General features: G+C 41.6%; 1 protein-coding gene across 28 annotated transcripts in view; it reads right to left on the reverse strand.

Annotated features, from left to right (window-relative positions):
• Positions 1–9,463: 9,463 nt before the first annotated feature.
• ank3b (ankyrin 3b) overlaps positions 9,464–17,807 on the reverse strand; it is a 716,427-nt gene continuing 708,083 nt past the window's right edge. For all 28 annotated transcript variants that reach the window (XM_072557889.1, XM_072557888.1, XM_072557893.1 and 25 more), the window contains one exon: positions 9,464–10,893. The gene's annotated coding sequence lies outside the window, so the exon portion shown is untranslated. The remainder of the gene's footprint in view (positions 10,894–17,807) is intronic.

Raw genomic sequence — 17,807 nt, forward strand, 5'->3', positions numbered from 1 at the left:
ATGCAGGTTAGGTAGGTTGGCCATGCTTCATTGTCCATGTATCAAGGGATGCACAGGCTTAGGTGGATTGACCATGGGAAATGCAGGATTACAGGGATAGGGTGGAAATGAATGGGATACTCTTTGAAGAGTAGGTGGAAACTTGATGGGCTGAATGGCTTTCTTCCACACTGTTGGGATTCTATGATCTTCCTCAATATATTTGTCTGAAATCAGATGGTGGAGAGTATTCCCTTCAATTCTTATATTGAGTTGTATTTTGTTCAATCTCCTTGATAACACACTCCATTAATTCGACCTTTGATGGCAATCACTCTCACCTCACTTGTGGAGTTCAGCCCTTTCGTTTTACGTTCTGACAAAGGCTCTGATTGGATTTGTGGCCCTTGTAGGTTTTTGCTTTGTGTAGCTTACTTTGTAGCATTGTCAACAACACCTTCCAATCCAATGGACAATGGTAAAACAGAAGTGCTTTCCAATGGTGACCCTTCTAGCTGGTAAAGAATCAATTAACATAAGACCGGGGGGATCCAAGATGGCGGCGACCCAGCAAGTCTGAGTCTATAGTGCTCCTCCCAAGACTTGGGCAAAGTGGGTCACCCCCCCACCCCACCACATTCACCAAATCATTTAAAATAGTTTTTACATAATGTAATTAGTTGTTTAGTATTGAATTTAAATCTCCAGTAAAAATGACTAAAGGGAAGGGAGCCCGCAGTTCTCAGCAGGCAGGAACCCCTCCCTGACTCTCTCCAGCTGCAGCAGAGACGTCTACAGCCGCTCCGGGGAACTTACCTACGGTGGCGAGCCTCGTGGAAATAATCTCCAAACTCGATGCGAAGATCGACAATTTCATTGAAGAGTCCCGGAGCCAATGGGTCTCACTCTCAGCCGCGATGCAAAAGCACGACCAAGACATCAAGGTAATTGAGTGCCGAGTCAGGGGGCGGAGCTAAAGGCCGCGACCTCCGAAACTACAGCACAATCGGTCGTGGATCGGGTCCGGACTCTCAAACAGCGAGTCCGGACCTTAGAGAATCACATTGAGTCGTCGAAAAAATATTCGTTTGCTAGGCCTTCCCAAATGGGAAGAGGAAGGCAAACTCACAGCATTTCTCGAACAGTAGCTTCCACAGCTTTTAAATTTGGAGGCTGGATACCCAGGTAAGGGTGGAATGGGCCTACTGGGTTGCAATACCTGGGCCCGGCTTGAACTGGCGCCCCCCCCCCCCAAGTCCTGGTCCGGCTGCAGAGCTATAAGGAGAGGCAGAAGCCTCCAGAAATCTTAGAAGCCTCCAGAAATCTTGGAAAAGATCCCCAAGCCATGACCTATAAAGGATCCAAGATCATGTTATTCCAGGACTTTTCCCCAGCTCTGGTCCGAAAGAGGAAGGTGTTTGATGAAGCGAAGTAGTCTTTAAGGGACTTAAATATTCAGTACTCCTCGCGCTACCTAGCGACGCTATGCTTTAACCATGAAGGTCTGTGTAAAACTTCGGATCGCCGGAAAAGGCCAAGGAATTTTTGGACTCTCTTAGATAAATTGTAAGAGTTATTGATGTTGGTATGCTTTCCCCCCACTCTGGTTTATATCCCTCCTCCTCCTTTTTAAATATATTAACCCCTTTTTTTAACCTTACTGTTTAATATTATCTTGGGGGGGGTGGGGAGAGGGATTTATTTATTTGTTCTCTACTTAACGATTTTCTCCCCCTTTTTTATATTCTATATATATACATATAGGCTGGGGGGTATAGTCAATGTTGGTGGGGGGAGGTGGTTACCTTATCCTATTTTATCCCTGTCTCTAGGAGCGGGGTTGTTTTCCCCTGTTATTTTGTATTATTATATTTAGTTATTACTTGTTGAGGCTGTAATTTTATAGTTATATATGTTTACACATGGTATTAACATTACCAAATATATCCAGGTGTTGTTGTGGGTTGGGAGAGGTGGTGGTAGGGTGCTCACTGTTAACTCTAGCTCTGTAGTATATTTGAATATTTTTCATCCTATCGAGGAGCGCCTGGATCAAGGGTGGGGCACTGGTTGGGAGAGGATACGATGGACTGTTGGAAAGGAAGTGATATCCCCTGGGAACAAGGGGGAAAAATCTCCATTTGAATACTTTTTTTAAATTTAGAAATAGTTTTTTATTATACTGTTGTGAGCGTATTAGAGAGCCTTTATTTTTGTGAATTTTATATGCTCTATGCTCGGGATGTTCTGGATAGGGTTTCCCCTCCCAAGGGCTCTCGGACTTGCCCGGATGATTATGGTTGATCAGTTGGTTAAGTGGTGCACCTGGAATGTCAAGGGGAGTAATTCACCAGTTAAAAGGAAGAAAATATTATCAAACCTCAAGAAAGAAAGGGTCGATATACCTCTCCTACAAGAGACACACTTATTGGATAAAGAACACTTGAAATTACGACAGGGTGGATTTGATCAGGCCTTTTTTTCTTCTTTTAGCTCAAAAAGTAGGGGAGTTGTTATTCTTATTCTGAAGAATTTCCCTTTCAAAATCTTAAATCAGATAAAAGATGAATCTGGATGATATATTCTGATTAAAGCCCTTAGAAATGGAGAGGAATACGAGATTTTAAATTTGTATTTAAATTTGCACATCCTTTTAAATTTATAACGGAAGCCTTCTCAAAATTGATGGCTCTCGGTGCTCGTCATACAATTGTAGGGGGAGACTTTAATTGTATTATGGACCCGGAAATAGATAGGATTCCCAAGAGTACTGCAGGAATATCTCCCAGATCTAGACAATTGGTGGATCTGAACAAAGAATTAGGACAAGTAGATGTATGGAGATGCCTTCATCCACAGGGCAGAGATTTTTCTTTTTACTCCAATGCACATAAATGTCATACCAGAATTGATATGTTTTTTGCCCCCTCGATTTTTAAAAATTCCATATCATCCTGTAAAATAGGCAGTATAGCAATTTCCGATCACGCTGCTGTATATATGGAAATCAAGGCGAGGAACAATGAGACATCCCCCTGGCATTGGCATATGGACCCCTTCCTGAAGAAAGATAGTAAATTTGTGAAGCATTTCTCTCAAGAATTTAAAACTTTTTTAGAAATTAATTCAGGTATGGCTAGCAACCCATCAATGATGTGGGAGACCATCAAAGCTTAGGTGCGAGGTTTGATCATCTCATACTCAGTGACCCAGAAAAAACTAAAGGGAGAACAACAGCGTCTGCTTGAAGCTCGCTTAAAAGCAGCTGAAACAGCATACGCTGATAGACCTTCTATTATCAAATTACAAAGGATTACGGCCCGTAGGACAGCTCTAAATACCATGCTTACCCAAATGGCTAAGAGGGAAATATTATTTACAAAACAAAGGTTATATGAATTTAGCGATAATTCTGGTAGATACTTAACATTTCTTGCAAAGAAAAAGAAGGCACCTCAAACTATCATGTCTATCACGGAGAGTACGGGTATTCTGACTCATGATCATAAAAGGATTAACGCAATCTTTAGAAAATTTTATTCTGATTTATATAAATCGCAGGATTGCGAAGACAGGACTAGGAGGATGCAGTCATTTTTTAAAAACCTGACCTTTCTGGACCTAACTCCGGAACAGGTATCGGTCTTGAATGTTCCCCTAACAATCCAAGAAATACTTGACACAATCAGGCAACTTCAGAGCGGTAAGGTGCCCGGCCCAGATGGCTTTTAAGCTGAATTCTATAAAGAATTTACAGGAATATTGGCTGGTCCACTTATGGACATGTATAACTATGCATATAGTCAGGGCTGTCTCCCACCTTCGCTGAAAGAGGCAAATATCTCTCATCCTCAAAAAAGGAAAGGACCCAGAAGATTGCGCGTCATACAGACCAATATCCTCGCTAAATGTAGATTTTAAAATCCTCTCTAAAATGTTAGCATTGAGGCTAGAAAGGGTATTGCCACACATCATAAAGGAGGATCAGATGGGGTTTATTAAGGGCTGTAGATCATCCAATAATGTTAGAAGGGTTTTGAATGTGATTCAAGCCTGCCATCAGGGAAAGATACCAGGAGTAGTAGTCTCATTAGACGTGGAAAAGGCATTCGACAGGGTTGAATGGTCATATTTGTTTTACATATTGGAAAGGTCTGGCATTGGAAAGGTGTTTACTAAATGGGTCTCAACACTGTATAGTGATCCCAAAGCAGTTGCGATTACCAATGGATTAGGTTCGGATAGCTTCAGTGTGGATAGGGGCTGCTGTCAGGGATGTTCTCTCTCACCATTGCTATTCACGCTAATAATTGAGCCACTAGCAAAAGCTATATGGGCTGACTCTAATATAACAGCCCCGAGGATTGGTACAGGTAAACATAAAACTACCCTTTATGCAGATGATGTTCTTCTATTCCTCAGTAATCCCCTGATGTTCGTGCCTCGCTTAATCCAAGTTATTTATACATTTAGTGCATTTTCAGGCGATAAAATTAATTTCTCAAAATCAGAGGCTATGCCAATGGGTGGCCTTGCTGTATATCCCACTTATTGCACGAATCCCACTTTCCCTTTCGGTGGTCCCTGGAGGGTTTCTTATATTTAGGCATTTTTATTACCCCCAGTATTTGGTCAGTTGTATAAGGCTAACTTTGTGCATTTACTGGAGAGGATAAGGCAGAACCTCCAGCAATGGGGAGACCTTCCAACTTCCTGGCTGGGTAGAATAGCACTAATTAAAATGAATGTCCTGCCCCGGCTCCTATATCCTATGAGAATGCTTCCAGTGGTGCTGCTGAGGATGGCACTGAAATGGCTGGTTGGGTCCCTTTATCTGGAATCATAGACGGCCCCTTATTAAGCTGAGGAAGCTACCGCTTCCACAGGCAAGGGGAGGATTGGACTTTCCAGATCTTTGGATATGCACAGGAAGAGATTATTTTCTATTCTCTCTTTCTGGGCAAGGAAAAATGTTTTGGTAAACTGGGTGGCTGAGGGCCCCCCTGGACTTTTGAATTGGCACAGATTAATCATGGAATGTATTCCCCTTGACTTCCTTACAAATATGGTGCACCAAAAGACTGCATTATTCCAAAAAATATGGCAGCCCTTCTTGAATTACATAAATACGGATATTTCGGCTATCCTAACAAGGGCTTTTATTTAATTGTGATGGTGACCCTGGCTGGTCCGGGGCCCCTTGGGAGAGGAATCCCGCACGAATATGGGTTTTGTTACGATTTGATGTTCATACATTCCAAGCATGTATCTCACTACCCAATTTCTGTGTTATCCGTCGTTTTTTTTCTCTCTTATTTGAATAATGTAAGACATTTAATTATACACTCTGGTTAGTTGTAGGTTAGATTAGTAGTTAGTTGAGTTTTGTCTTTTTTTCCTCTCGGTATTTTTCTTTTGTTAAATTTTGGTTATTATTTATTTAAGATTTAATTGTATATCAATGTTTATACTTGGGTTTTTTTATTTTGTAAACTTGTAAAAATGTTAAATTTTCAATAAAAATATCTATTAAAAAAAACATAAGACCAGAAGACATAGGAGCAGAAATTAGGCCATTCAGCCCATCGATCTGCTCCACTATTCAATCATGGCTGATAGGATTCTCAACCCCATTCTCCCGCTTTCTCCCTGTAACCCTTGATCCTCAAGAAACTATCTATCTCAGTCTTGAATATACTCAGTGACCTGGCCTCCACAATGAATTCCATAGATTCACCACTCTCTGGCTGAAGAAGTTTCTCCTTACCTCCATTCTGAAAGGTCTTCCCTTTACTGTAAGGCTGTGCCCGCGAGTCCTAGTCTCTCCCACCAGTGGAAACATCTTCCCAACATCCACTCTGTCCAGGCCATTCAGTATTCTGCATGCTTCAATGAGATCCCTCTCTCATCCTTCTAACCTCCGAGTTGAGACTCAGAATCCTTAATTGTTCCTCATATATTAAGCTTTTCATTCCTGGGACCATTCTCGTGAACCGCCTCTGAACACGCTCCAGGGCCAATACACCCTTACTGAGATATGGAGCCCAAAGCTGCACACAATATTCCAAATGTGGTCTCACTAGAGCCTTTTAGAGTCTCAGTATACAGCCTAAGTAGAGGATGGATAAATAAGCTATAGGATGTGGACAGCTCTGCATGAGGCAATGATAAATGCTAAAGTTGTTCTGCTTTTTTTTACATAATTTCTTAAATAAATCACCAAGGTTAAACACTCCAAACAGAACAACTCCCAGCTTGTAAGAATGACAGGCAGAAAAAAAATGGTTCAATTGGTGACTGGAAAGAGCTGAGGGATAAGCAGTAAGGTGGAAACTAATATTCATCATTGTAAACATAAGCATTATTTAGATCATAAGAAACAGGTACAGGAGGACAGCATTAAGCCTGCTTTGAAATTTGAATCTACATGTAATTGATCGCCACAATCTGAGCCTGCATCCGTTTGTCGCAGGTTGCAAAAGAGATAGACACAATGATATTGATTTTGTTTTTGTTAAAAAAAATAACAAGGCCAACTCACTGCTCATTGTCAAGGGCTCTGTTCAGTAAATGGTGGTACAATATGACAGTGTATGGACCTAAAATTAGTGTCTGGCCACTTTCTATTTGTTCTTCCACTGCCAGGAATTTTGTAAGTTCTCTGTAATTACACAGAATAGACATTACAGACATGGACCATCTGCTCTATTTATATTCTACACAGTCTCCTTTCACTCTGCTTCATTCGTTTACATATTGTTGAAAACATTTCAACGCAAGGGAAAAAACTCCAAAATTTCATTAGACTCAAAGACACACATTCATATAGCACCATAATGAAGGCAGCGCTGCACAGCAAGCTCATACAAACCGCAATGTGACAATACTAGACAATACGTGTTAGTGATGGCAGTTGAGGGATAAATACTATACAAGTCTCAAGGAAGATCTTGCCAGTTTTTCTTCCGAGTGCTGTCATAGGAACTTCATATCCATCCAGGATGATATATGGTTCAACATTTCAATAAAAAGACTGCGCCAGTGCAGGGTAACATGCCATCAGTGTCAATCTGGATTCTGTGACCAAGTGAGAAGCACAGGGAACTGTAATGGGTTAATGTATCTAGTAATTAGTGCAGATCAAGGCTTGAGAAGTACAACAGCAGGGGTGGTGGTGGTGGATATAGCTGTATTGAGGGTTGTACTTGGTGTTTCCAATGCAGCTGTCAAAACACTGTTGCTTAGATTTCATTGACTGGAATCCCCAGAGTTCTAGGGCAATGATAGCACAGGATCTTGGGCTCCTGAAGTGAACCAATTTGAGCAAATACTCCACTTGATGTCTAAGTTTTAGAATTCAAGATTTGTAAATTTTTAAAGGCAATCCCAATTGACAAATGAGTTCAACAAACTGTATTTATATATCACCTCTAGTATAATACATCCCTATGATGCTCAACACTTCTTTTCCTTCATTCATATGACATGGGCATCACTGGCTCAGTCTATGTTTGTCACTCAGCCCTAATTGCCCTGAAACTGAGTGACTTGCTAGGGAGTTAAATGGAGTCTGGAGTTAAATGGAGGCCCGATTGGGCAAGGATGGCAGATTTCCTTCCCTAAATGACATTAGCCAATCAGACAGGATTTTGCAGCAATCAAAAATGGTGAACGATGCTTTTAGATTGGATTTTAATTCTAGACTTTGTTAAAGATTGGACTCAAATATCTGATGTGCCATGGTGGGTTTCAAACCCATATCCACAAAGAATGGCCTAGACTACTGGTTCAACCACAATACCGCAGTCGTCCGACACTGAGATACATCAGGCCATCTGACCAAAATCTTGACCGTAAAAGTTTCTCTTAAACAGTACTCAGGGGGTAGACAGGGGCTTGGCTCATGGAGAGAATTGCAGAGCTTAGGGCCGAAGCAGTAGAATGTATCGCATCATTATGGAGACCAACTGGGGAACGGTTTAAACTCTGGGATGCTCAAGAGATCAGAATTGGCAGAGCTCGAAGATCTTGTGGCAGTGAGGAGGGTTGTAAAGCTGGAAGAGATCAGAGATAGGGAATGGGGAGGCCACACAGAGGAACCTATCAACAGGGATGAGAATTTTAAAATCGAGGTGTTGCTGAAACAGGAGCTAATGCAGGTCAGCGAGCATACAGGCAGGAGTTTTCAGAAACCCCACAGTGCAGTTCGAAGCCATTTGGCTCATCAAGTCTGCACGGACCCTCTGATGAGCATCTGGAACCCCACATTTACCATAGTTAACCCACCCAGCCTCTCTGGTCACTACAGGAGAATTTAGCATGGCCAATCCACCTTACCTGCACATCTTTGGACTGTGGAAGGAAACTGGAGCACCCAGAGGAAACCCACACAGACACAAGGAAAGTGTGCAAACTACTTAGCCATCATGCTTCCCAAATTTCCTATTGAATACAGGAATATATAACACATTTAATTGTATATATTAAATCACTCCTGATTACTGACATACCTTTTTAGATTTTGTAGAGAGGGAGTTTTATATTTTAATGACAGTAAACCTCCATTAGAAAGTTCCTATATTGCACCTCTTCTGACTATATCCCTAACACAGATGAAGTTAGATCTGTTGAGAAATATTTATTTCTGAGAACATGAAAACACAGTTCAGAAAATTGTGGTTTGTTTCTTGCTCAGACCATATAGATTAGTTCACTGTGCCTCTATTTAACGAAATGGTCTCCTGTACATCAAAGCTATTGATAGGAATGGAAAAGCTATTATAACGGTTACTTGTAATAATTATGAAGGTCAAGTATTTAAATGCCAGAATCAACTTTGTAGAACTGAAGGATATTTTATTTAAGATGTGCAGCAGTGCAACAGCAAAGTTGGTCCTGAATAGAATCTTACTGTGCTGTCAACACTGGGATGTTGGACTTCTGTGTGGTAGGGGGGTTGAAACTCCCAGACTGAAACCACAGATGGTCCACTCTTAACTGCATGGTCTGTGATGGCCTGGCAAAGGACACATAATTCAGAATCTGGCCACAGTGACTGTCAAGCTGAAGTCATCTTGACAAGAACAAGAGATGGTAAAGATTTGAATAAAACAAATTTTTCAAGGGATATGAACATTGCTGCCTGGGCTTAGGCATTATTGCTCATCGGTAATCACCTCGCAGAAGCTGGCCTTGAGCTGCCTTCTTGAACCACTGCAGTCCACGGGATGCTGTTAGGTTGGGCCTTCCACGGTTTTGACTCAGCGGCAAGGCAGAAACAGTCAATTAGTTTCCAAGTCAAAGTGCTGTGTGGCTCGGAGGGGAACTTGCAGGAAGAGGGCTGTTCCTGTGTATCTGCTGCTCTTGTCCTTCTGGATGGTAAAGGTCACAGGTTTGGAAGGCATCATCAAAGGAGCATTGGGGATAAGGATACGGCTGCAATTTAATACTGGAATCAGATTTTCTGAACAAAATGCACAAATACTAGTGATTGAACACAATTTATTTTTGCTTGAATAATCAACTGGATCATTCAGTGGAGTTTTGTTGTTTTCATACATAGTTATAAGAGCTATCTTCAGTGACTGCTTAATGTTTTCATATGAATATAATCAACAAAGGAGAGTAATTCACCAAATTCAAAGGTAGACCGCCCTTTTAACCACAGCAGGCCTTAACAACCTATTATTACACTGCTAAAAAAGATTACAGACGATCGGCTTATGGAAAGACTTCTACATCTTATCGCCAATACACATGATACAGTAATAATTTTACACCGTGTTGCCAGTCTACAAGCATGTACGTCCTCATTGTCCCAACTTGGTTGGTCAATACTGTGCCTGCATGAGAATTAGTTCAAGTACTGAATTGCAAGCAATAAACCCTTCTAGAAGCAAGTACTTGAAACACTTCCCCTCTGCATTATGTATGGCATCTTTTAAGATTGTTTCGTTATTTTTAAAAAAGAAGCAAGAAAAATGAAAGGGAAACGTGTGATAAATCTTGTGTTAAATTCCAACACCATGGCTGAAAACTGCAGGAGAAAAGAAAGTTTAATTAAAATGAGGGACACATGCATTGGAATATTGATGTTTTGGTTTTTAAGAATACTTTTGTCTCAGTAGAATTACACATTGATTTCCCCCATGTTTTTGAAAATCATTTTGAACTGTGCAGTGTCGTCTGAAAGAAAGCTATCTCAGTTAAAATGAAGCCAGTGTTTTTGCATATACAAAGATTATACCTTTTCTATTAATTGTACAAGAAATCGTGGAGTCACACTCAAAACATTTTAAGTAGGTGGAATCAACTTCTAAAGCGTGAATCAGACACTAAAACAGTTAGTGTGTTTGCATTGCTTCCAGAAATGCCACCTGATCAGAATTATTTTTATTTTTTTTACAGAGTTCTTTATGTACAGCAAAACCATTTATGATTTTTTTTCTTTTTTTTTTCTTTTTTTTTAAATAAGCAAGTAGGTTTGTTTAATACCCTGAAACCATGGGTTCAAGAAAATTATAAGGCTAGATGCTGTGTGTAATAAGTGATTTGTACACTCTTTGCTGGAACCTCAATGTGTTGTGATCTGCTGTGAACATCCTCAGTCACAGGAAATGTATCAAAGGCGCTAAATTGAAAGAAAAAAAACTCCTCGGCTCAGTTTGAAGAGTTGCCCGTACCGATGGTGTGCGTCAAGTGCCCGTGGAGCGCCAATCACACCCTCTTCAGATCAACGAATGCAAGTGATTTCCCATGCGGTTTTAAAGTTGCTCATGCTAAATTAAAATATCCTCTTGTATCTAAACCATGCTTTAATGTGTGAAAGCAGCAGGCACACACTTCATCTGCAGTCCGCCCGTCCTCTGTTCCAGCCATTTCCTTCCTGAACACTGGCAGTAGTAAAAGGCTTCTCTGTAAAAACAAAACAGACACTTGCATTTACATCAGATCTCCTGCAGATGGGATGGCCCACAAAGCATTCTAACGCCTGCTCAGTGCTTTTGTAGGATGGACGCTGTTCAATGCAGGAAATGTGCCCAGAGTGAGGTCTGTCAAACGACGGAAAAACCAAGCAAAGAACTGTGGGTGCTGGAAATGTGAAGCAAAAACAGAAATTGCTGGAGAAACTCAGCAGATCTGGCAGCATCTGTGGAGGGAGGAATAGAGTTAATAGAGTTAACGTTTCAAGTCCAGAACTCTTAAGTACTGGAAATGTTAACTCTGTTTCTTTTTCTGACGATGCTGCCAGACCTGCTGAGTTTCTTCTGCAATTTCTACTCTTGGTTTCTGACAAACACCTCATATTGTATGGTTGAAGGATAAATATTGGCTGAGGACACTGGTGGGGACTCTCCTGCTCCTCCCCAGAATAGTCTAGGCTAAAGGGCACATCTCAATTTAATGTCTCATCTGAAAGTGGTCTTTCAATCAGTGCATCATTCCTTCAGTACTGCGCTGGAGCGTCAGTGTGGATCATGTCTGCAAGTCTCCAGACTGGAGCAAGACCACATGACTTATGAGTGAGAATGTGACCACTGAGCCTAAACACCTAAAATCGGGAGTCAATTAAATGCAGTCCTCCTGAAGCCAAATTACAAAGTGTAATACACTGAATTTTCAACCACTGGCCATAAAAGAGGCATGTTTTTAGCAGATAGTATTATCACACATTTTATTCCGAAGGAGGGTACCCCTTTCAACAATCTTTATCATCCACGTCCATAATTTGTCTTTAGACTGGCAACTTCCTCACTTTTACTTGAATCTCGTTCCACAGGGAATGGTGTCCATTTTTACAGAGGTTACTCAAGCCAGCGAGCAGTCGAGGTAATGGATGCATGAAAGAAACTGCAAGGTAACAGTGATACGGTTGGACTAACGGGTACAAATGTGGCAGATGGATTCCAATATCACAAAATGTGACGTGGTACCTTTGGCTAAAAAAAAAGTCTTTGGATTGGTGAAAAGCAGAATGGCAAGGTTTGATGGGTGGGTCCCTACCTCAAATCAAGGTGGTCATTAAAAAAAAGGGAGTTATAATTGCAGCTACAGGGCAAAGGGGCAATGTTTGTTTGACATTCCAAGGTCAGGTGGGGCAGAAACTGCATACATTAGGTGTAACCATATAACTTTATACATTACTAACCCTATATTAAAACTGACCTTGTGAATTTTATAGCAATTAGTTGGAATTAGCATCTTTTGGTATCTCTTGTGATTTGAATATTGTGTCTATGCCAAGAGATTACATTAGATTAGATTCCCTACAGTGTGGAAACAGGCCCTTCGGCCCAACAAGTCCACACCAACCCTCCAAAGAGTAACCCAAGCAGACCCATTTCCCTCTGACTAATGCACTTAACACTATGGGCAATTTAGCATGGCCAATTCACCTGACCTACACATCTTTGGACTGTGGGAGGAAACCAGAGCACGTGGAGAAAACCCACGCAGACACGGGGAGAATGTGCAAGCTCCACACAGGCAGTCACCCAAGGTTGGAATCGAACCTGGGCCCCTGGCACTGTGAGGCCAACCAATGTGCCACCGTGCCGCCCATGTGGAATATAGAAGTTGTAATGTTATAAAGACCATGTATTTTTAGTTTTGAACTACTTACTAAAAATTCCAAGGAGTGAAAGGAGAAAAAATTGTTTTAAAACTTATTTTTAAAGGATTACTGCTTAGTTTGAAAAGCAAATAACCTGACATTAATGACAAGCGTTATGTAAGTAATTGTTTGAATGAGCAACAATTGAAGTGGTTGCAGCTGAAATGTATCTGAGGGTTTCTGAGCACCTGGGTGGCAGCAAGATATCGACTGGCCATGTTGGGGCACCTCATGGCCAGAGGTGGCACAAAATGGCTGCCGTGGATTTTTAATTGGCATAAATATGGCAAAAACAATTTTTAGTAACTGAATTAGATCGCTGAATTGAGAATTAAAGCGAGATCATAAGTTAGGACAATGGTAGTTTTGGAAATAAGATAAACCCAAGCTAACAGATGGAGCAATAAACCTTACAAATTAAAATGCAAGGAGTTTTGTGCAAATTCAGAGCAGGAGGTATCTGTAAGAGGCAGCCTGATAACAGATGAGATTAGATTCCCTACAGTATGGAAACAGGCCTTTCGGCTCAACAAGTCCATACCGACCCTCTGAAGAATAACCCACCCAGACCCATTCCCCTACCCTATATTTACCCCTGACTAATACACCTAACACTATGGGCAATTTAGCATGGCCAATTTACCTGGCCTGCACATCTTTTGGATTTGTTTGGGAATAGACAGTCCGAAGTTTGTAGTTTAGCAAGAATGAAAAGAAAAGTATAATCCCACATTAACATAGACTCTTTTAGGTGGCTGAGTACTGAAAAATTAAGGAATGCAATCGACACCGATCGTGAAGAGATCTGGTTGAATTCTTCTAAAATAAAGGGCTATAGACAGTGGAGAGGACCACCACTCCACCACCTCTGACCCCGTTGGCCAGAGGGACTGAGTGACAAATGGGTAAGCAGAGACCTCTAGAGGGCACCACCTTGAATTCGAGAAAATAAACAATGGTAGCTTCCCAACCTAAATAATTATTCTGATGTCCAAGGACTGGAGGGGGGAGGGGAGGAAACAAAGACATTGTGCAAAAGTTGAGGAATTCAGATAAGATTCTTGACCTGGAAAAGTGACTGAGTTTCAATCTTATTAATGGAATGCGAACTGATGTTGTCTCGTTAAGTAAAATAGTTACTGTAGAAATATCTGGAGTAGAGGCTGTTAATGCTACCTTAGAATCAATCTCCTGTTTAAAACACACTTACAGACAGTACGTAAATAGAAGGAGTTATAACTGCAGCTACAAGATAGAGGGGCCATGTTTGTTTGACATTCTGTCAGGTGGAAAGAAGCTGCACACATCAGGTGGAACCATATAACTTTATACATACCTAACCCTATATTAAAACTGATCTTATGAATTTTATAGCAATTAGTAGGAATTAGCATCTTTTTGTATCTCTTGTGATTTGGGTAATAGGAAATATAAGATGAATAACAGAATTTGATAAGGATAGCAATGAATGCAATGAATTAACAGAAATTGAACAGTCCTTAGAGACAAGCAAGTCTGGCAAACGTCTGAGAAAGGGTACAAAACCATTAACATTGGAATTAGTGGGATACGTTGTAAGATTCCAAGGCCGGTGGCTCAGTGGTTAGCACTGCTGCCTCACAGCACCTGGGACCTGGGTTTGATTCCAGCCCCAGGCGACTGTCTGTTTGCACATTCTCCCCGTGTCTGCATGGGTTTCCTCCGGGTGCTCCGGTTTCCTCCCACAATGCAAAGGTGCGCAGGTTGGGTGAATTGGCAGTGCTAAAATGCCCACAGTTCTCAGGGATGTATAGGTTAGGTGCACGAGTCAAGGGTAAATGTAGGGGAATGGGTTTGGGTGGGATACTCTTCAGAGAGTCAGTGTGGACTTGTTGGGCCAAAGGGCCTGTTTCCACACACTAGGGATTCTAATTCTAAAACAAAAATGGTCTGATGATAACAATGCCTAGGAAACATCATGAGGTCATGGGGAATCTAAGGTTGACCATGAAGTTGTCCATCAACGATCGTGTATTCACAGGTTTGGATGTGTAGGTCACAGGGGATGTGGCAAGCTCTGATGTTATATATGTTATATATAACCGTTGTAACATGGTATGTATCAATATCCTCTATTTGGAAAGAGTGTCACTGAGTGGTCTGATATGAGCCATGTTGAAGAGACAACTGGGCCCCACGTAAAAGCTGGATTTGGAGGGGTCTCTGGCCTTTCCCACACGTGTGGTAAAAGAACTCTGAATAAAGGTCACTTGTACTGCTGAACACAGAACTGGAAACTCCTCTTGAATACCATACATATGGGAGTAATAGTCAAATGTTTTTGACTACTTTTTAAGGTTAAAATTATGAGGTTGACTGTCACGTGGAGGGGCTGAAATTCATGCCCATCAAAATTCAGACCATATCATTAGCAGAAGCCCAACTGATCTCTACACAAATAAAGAACAAAACAAAAATTGAACACAACAGCCAGCACACTAACGCATAAACATTGATCTGTGATCTTTGAAGGACTAGGGTCGACTTTTACACGAGATATATGGAAAATTCCAGATTATTTGGCCAGAAATAGGGGTTCAACTTTTACATGAGATCAACAATGACTCCAATATATACTGAAGTCTCTCTCTAACAGTCTATGGACTAATAACCAGACATTGAAGGCAAATATCTTTGCCCACTGCCAACCACCGTGTGATTGGTGGTCAGATGAACAAATGACTTGGGGTTGGGAACTAGATACAGAGATGTGCTTTGATTTCCACCAGCAGGGAGTCTGTCTCACTGTTCTCTGCAGTCAAATTCCATTTTAAATCTGAGGAAGACCAGTTCAGCAATTGCTGTAAACTATGACTGATATGTCAGAGATCTTTTACGAATGGTCCAGTCACTCTGGGTCTCTTGCAAACCCTGTGCAAGAGTATCCAAAGATTCTATGGAAGAAAACTGAAAAGCAACATTCTGACCAACATAAGACTCATAAGGATCATCTCAGCAACTTATGAAAAAGGATCAACGGACTGCCTAACCAGTTTTCCCCCACCCAGTATCAACACTTCCCTAACTGTGTATCCCTGTGTAGGTTTTGTCTCTGTGTAAGTGATGTACACGTGAGTGTGTAAGGGGGAGTTTTATATGCTGATGGTTTATAACTGTTTCCTGTGGTTAGTCTAGACAGTTGTAACAAACAGTAATCCTTGTTAAGTCTAGTAACCTGGTCTGCGCTTTCTATCAACCTGGATCTGAAAATCAGGTCCATTGGGTAATTTCGTACGCATATTGTCTACAATGGCTCAGTGGTCAGCATTGCTGTCTCACAGCACCAGGGACCTGGGTTTGATTCTAGCCTCAGGGTGACTGTCTGTGTGCAGTTTGTACATTCTCCCCATGTCTGCGTGGGTTTCCTCTGGGTGCTCCGGTTTCCTCCCACAGTCCAAAGATGTGCAGGTCAGGTGGATTGGCCATGAGAAATGCAGGGTTACAGGGATAGGGTGGGGTGGGGAGTTGGGGAGGAGACAATGGGGTCATTTGATAATGTTTGACATTGTCAAGGGATGGGAAAGAGCGACAGATTGAAACAGACTGGTTCCAGTAGTTGAGCAAATCAGAACAATAACGCACTGTTATAATATTAAACACAGGAGATTTTGGATGGAGAATGACAGGAAGGTTTTAAACATTGGCTGTTAAACATTGACCTGGAGTTTATGACAGAAGAAAAAGGAGTGTTCAAGTTATAAGGAGAGGCTGGATGAACAGGGACTTTTTCCACCAGAGAGCAGAAGGTTGAGGATGACTTTATAGAGGTTTATAAAATCATGATGAATATAGATATGAATGGGAGGTGTCTTTTCCCTTGGGTGGAGAGTTTCAAGATTAGAGGGCATATTTTTAACATTTAAAAATGGGGACAAAGATTTAAAAAAGACAAGAGGGGGCTTTTTTTTTAACCCAATGGTTTGTGTGTGTGAAATGAACTTCCAGAGAAAATGGTGGATTTGGGGTACAGTGACAATAGTTAAAAGACATTTGGATAAGTTCATGAATAAGCTGTGTTTGGAGGGATAGGGGCCAAGCCAGGGAAGGTGGGAATGGTTTAGTTTGCGATTATGGTCAGCTTGGACTGGCTGGACCAAAGGGTGTGTTCCCATGCTGTATGACTTTGTGATAAAAGGATGTTGAGATGTGGGAAAACTGTAGACACATGGGATTAGTATAACTGCATGTCGGGGACAAACACCAAGATAGACTGGTGAAGCCGTACTGTATGACCTGTGTTGTAATTCGAACTGACACAATTCCTAGCCTGGATAAACTTGTAAGCTACTGCTATAAGGAATCAATGTGTTCTCATTCAACAGCATTATGCTCTTCATCCCCTTAATTCAGCCAGTTCCAAAGTTCTTTTTCCAAAAGTCATAGTCACAAGTTGTCCAGCATGGAAACAGACCCTTTGGTCCAACCCGTCCATGCCGACCAGATATCCCAACCCAATCTAGTCCCACCTGCCAGCACCCGGCCCATAGCCCTCCAAACCCTTCCTATTCATATACCCATCCAAATGCCTCTTAAATGTGGCAATTATACCAACCTCCACCACTTCCTCTGGCAGCTTATTGAATACACATAAAACCCTCTGAATGAAAAAATTGCCCCTTAGGTCTCTTTTAAATCTTTCCCCTCTCACCCTAAACCTATGCCCTCCAGCTCTGGACTCCCCGACCCCAGAGAAAAGACTTTGCCTATTTATCCTATCCATTCCCCTCATAATTTTGTAAACCTCTGTAAGGTCACCCCTCAGCCTCCGACGCTCCAGGGAAAACAGCCCCAGCCTGTTCAGCCTCTCCCTATAGCTCAGATCCTCCAACCCTGGCAGCATCCTTGTGAATCTTTTCTGAACCCTTTCAAGTTTCACAACATCTTTCCGATAGGAAGGAGACCAGAAATGCACACAATATTCCAACAGTGGCCTAACCAATGTCCTGTACAGCCGCAACATGACCTCCCAACTCCTGTACTCAATACTCTGACCAATAAAGGAAAGCATACCAAATGCCTTCTTCACTATCCTATCGACCTGCAACTCCACTTTCAAGGAGCTATGAACCTCCAAGGTCTCTTTGTTCAGCAACACTCCCTGGGACCTTACCATTAAGTGTTTGAGTCCTGCTAAGATTTGCTTTCCCAAAATGCGGGATTTACCTGAATTAAACTC

Source organism: Chiloscyllium punctatum, chromosome 38 (assembly GCF_047496795.1).
Source record: "Chiloscyllium punctatum isolate Juve2018m chromosome 38, sChiPun1.3, whole genome shotgun sequence".
NCBI lineage: Eukaryota > Metazoa > Chordata > Chondrichthyes > Orectolobiformes > Hemiscylliidae > Chiloscyllium > Chiloscyllium punctatum.